The following is a 4656-nucleotide window of genomic DNA, read 5'->3' on the forward strand; positions in this document are numbered from 1 at the left end:
TTCTTAACATATCTCATGTGTAAATATATATCATGATAATCTACTTAATAATACCAAAATGAACAATTACTAGCCATTCCAATGGCTAGATTACAAAATAACATTTAAAGCCACTATTGGCCAAATTGTCCTATACATGCCATTATACCAAAATGATTTCACTAAGTATACCCAAAATGACTAGTTGATAGTGTGACAATGCTCCAACGATCTCCAACCCTCGCGAGCTTCTGAGCACTATAAAACAGTGGAAAATAAAATGGAGTAAGCATTACATGGTTCGTAAGTTCATATAATGGAAACTAAACTTACCAATCTTGCTTATTAAATCTAGGCATACAATGTTATGTTTCCATCCATTTGGCTAAATTTTCCTAATCTCATACGTTCAATCAAACATGTTAGTCACCAAAATCTTTATATCAATAAAGTAACATACATGAGCTCATCAAGCAATATTCTTTCAAGTCATTATCATATCATCTCAAGATTTTCGTGTCATGTCAAGAGTTATATGTCCATTGAATCATTGAACTCCAATGGATGCTCAAGTAGTACACTTGAAGTGTACGATTCAATAATCTGTCAATTTCATGTTCAAGGGTACCCATTAGGGCACTTAACCAAGAAACACTCGCTTGAGCCACATATCGTATAACAAGGTTACCAGTCCAGGCTAAATCATTTATATAACGTAAGCTCAAAGGAGCTCGATTAGGATTACCAGTCCAGGCTAAACCCTAATCATAACGTATGCTCGAGAGGTATTATATCGGGATTACCTGTCCGGGCTAAATCCTTTATATAACAAGGTCAATGGATTATTCATCTGAGCTAAATCTCGCCTGCAACAAATACATGACCTTATTAGTTTCAGAAAAGCGCAAATAATCATCGAAATTCACATTCAATTAGGACTTAACCCTTTATCACCATTTCAAGCATGTATCAATTTCCCATCATAGTATACAATTAAAGCACATTAACATAAATCACATTACATACTAACACAACATTCAATTAACATAATTACATGCTGATGCGTGACATTCGTGATAGGTTTTAAAGATTTATAAATGAATCGTTCTTGAAACTAACTTATTATCATGATTAAGGCAAGTGTACCTATCGAACAGTAGTATAGTTCAACAAGACTGGATTGTCGAACCTAAAGGAACCACGAGTACTAGTATTTACTTCTTTTTTATTATCTAGCCTAAAAATTAAGAGGTTTGGTTATCTAAACTAATTATTAAACTAAGAATGCACAGAAAGAAAATTTGGTAAAATACTTTTGCGAAAATTTGATTGATTAAGACAATACCTAAGGAAAAATCCACCTAGACTTCACTTGTTATTTGACTCTGAATTAGACGATTTATTCGTTTGACTTGATCCGTAGAAATCCCTAAGTTATATTATTATCTCTCTTGAGACTAATAACTCTAACCCTGGGTTGAACAATTGAAATCTCTTTCTAATTAACACCCTAGAATTGCATTAACTCGATCTATGGATTCCCTTACTAGGTTTCACCCTAATCTGATAAAATCTTATCACCCTATCTCTAGGGTGCAATCAACTCAGCTTATGACAAATTTACTCTTATACAGGGTCTATTCCTCCTCTGAATAAGAGCTTAACTTGAATCAATATCCTGGAATATCAAAGCAAGAATTAAGAACACATAATTAAGAACAAGTCAAATATTTATCATACAATTCAGATAATAATAACAAAATCTGTCTTAGGTTTCATTCCCCTTAGGTATTTGGGGGGTTTAGTTCATACTTATGAAAGAAAACATCTCAAAAGCATAAAGATAAAAAAACATAAGAAAACACAAAAAACTCCTAAAGGAACTTGAAGGGAGATCTTCAGTCTTGATGATGTATCCAGCTTCTGAGATGGATCAATTGGCTACCCTTGAGTAATTCCTTGCTTCCTACTCTGTGTTCCCCTCTTAAGTGCCTCCTCAAGTGTTTAAATAGGCTTTTAGATGCCTAAGAGCCCTAAAAATTGGCCTTTTCTGAATAGGACTATACTTGGGCTCGGCAGGGGCACGCCCATGTGCGATTACTCCAGCCCGTGGTCAAGGCTTTTGAATAGGCACGGGCATGTAGTCTACCCGTGTAAGTCGTGCTTCAATCCTACCAAATGGACATGGCTATGTGACACACCCGTGTGAGGAAGTCCAGGCCGTGTTGATTTCCCACGTGGGTCTATTTTCTCCTTTTTCGGCCCATTTCTCGCTCTTTTTACTATCCTATGCTCTCCTAAGTATAAAACATGAAATTAAAGAATTAGGAGCATCGAATTCACCAAATCTAAGGAGAAAGCATTCATAAATGGGCTAAGCATGGGATAAAAATATGTATAAATTACGGTTTATCAAATACTCCCACACTTAAGCATTTGCTTGTCCTCAAGCAAAATCCTCAACTCACAATCAAAATTGTGACAGCCCAAAATTGACCCTAGTCGGGAAGTGGTTTCGGGACCGCTAAACCGAGTCATAAAAATAATTAACCGTCATAATTGATGCTCATTATATGTACATGTGCATGTGTGAAAATTTCATGTTTGAATTTTGTTTAATTGTAGGTGAATTTTAGTAAATAGGACTTATGTGAGAAAATTTTGAAATGTGATAGGTCAAAGCATAAGGATCTATTAGTGCATGAAATAAAAAGGGGGGACTTGCATGTCAATTTCCCCCCTAATTAGTAGTGGCCGGCCATGACAAGCATGGTAGACCAAGTGTGATGGGCAAGAACATGTCATAAACATGTTGAGTTAGTGTTTCATGGGAAGTATGATAAAATAAGGAGCATGGGCATAAAATAATGAAAGGGAATATGATGAAAACAAAAAAAAAAGTGTGTGGTTGTTCCCCCCCCCCATTTGGCTGAAACTAGAAAGAAAAAACAAAAAAAAGTGTCCATCTTTCTTCATTTCCCTTGGCCGAATGTTCTAAGGAAGAAAGAAAAACAAGTTGTGTTCTTTGGTTCTTCTTGGCCGAATTGAAAAGAAAAAGAAGAAATTGAAGTTAAGGCATTTGGTCACCTTTAAGTTGATTAAGAAGCTCTTGAATATTCGGTGCCTAGGGGAAAAGTTTCTAAGAAGTTTGGCCATGCATGTAACTAGATTGAGGTATGTTTGATATTATTCTTTGAGATTCATGTATATTTTAAGTTGTAAGTTTGAAATCTACCTAGCCATGGTTCAAATTTTGTTAATTGATGGAGATGATATTCGGCCATGAATGTTACATTCTTGGTTGGTATTTTGATGTCTTTGGTGATGAGGTATGAAGATGGTTGATTTTGAGTGTTTAATAAAAAAGATACATGAATTATTGTTAAATAATGGTCGAATGTAGCATGATTAAAGATGTGAATAAATTGAAGTTAAGGAGGTTGTCAATGAAAAATATGAGTTGGATGAGTTTTAAAGAATAAAAATTTAGGTGACTAGAGGTCAAGGACATTCGGTCAAAGGCTTGTGTGCTAGCAAAATCGGCCTAAATGTCGTTTTGATGTGTTGAATTGAGTAAGCTAGATGTTGGAACACATAAGGATTCGACCTTCTAAAACAATAGAGATAAGTGTATGAAAGGCTAAGTTTAAGTAGTAAGGCCGAATAGGTTGTAGATAAGGCACTTGTGAGTTCTTGGCCAAGCAATTGACAAATTAAATTAGAGTTCTTGTGACGTATAATGTCAAGTCTAACTTGGTATATTTGGCCACCTAATTAAGTACATCGGTGGTGTTGAATGTAATCTTACACATTCGGCCATATGGGGTAAAAATGGGTCGAGTGTTCATGAGATGAAATTAGGTGTTTAAATGATGTTATAGTTGACATTGTGCATATATACATGCATTCGGCCATCTAATTGAGTATGAAGGTGGTGTTAAATCTAATTGTGATGCCCATTCCGAAGTATATTTATATATACATATATATATACATAAGTATGCCCATTTGTGATGTTACCTTTAATTATGTGTATAATCGACTAAATGGGTAATTAGTGAGGATGGTTGCCGAATATACAGAAATACATATGCATGTGTAATTGAATTATGAATGTTTAGCAAGATGGTTAAACTAGTTGATTTATTGATTAAGCTCAAGGATTTAAAGGAGGAGAATCAAGCAAAGGCAAAGAAAAGATCATCGAGTAGCCGAGTTGGAACCGTCTTACCCAACACAAAGTAAGTCATTAAGCATATAGTTTGTATTAATTTAAATGGTCATAACGTCTATGTAATGATGCTGAATGGAATGATAAATATATATACATGTATGCATGTGGTGATGAAAGTGTCGAATGAAAAGAAAAGAGGTGAGATGTATTGAGTTGTTGATCTCGGCACTAAGTGTGCGGGTATAAACATTTATGATCATGAGATTGGCACTAAGTGTGCGGGTTTAAATTGTACAGCACTAAGTGTGCGAGTTTGATTATATAGCACTAAGTGTGCGAGTTGATTATATAGCACTGAGTGTGCGGACTTAATATATACTTTTGAATCACTATGGACACTAAGTGTGCGACATTATTGAGTTGATCACGGACAGCGGATCGGGTAAGTACCTTGAGTTCATGGCTAATAGGCGCTATGTTTATATTTGGAGTTGAGCTTGGTA

The sequence above is a fragment of the Gossypium hirsutum genome, chromosome A06 (genome assembly GCF_007990345.1).
Source record: "Gossypium hirsutum isolate 1008001.06 chromosome A06, Gossypium_hirsutum_v2.1, whole genome shotgun sequence".
NCBI lineage: Eukaryota > Viridiplantae > Streptophyta > Magnoliopsida > Malvales > Malvaceae > Gossypium > Gossypium hirsutum.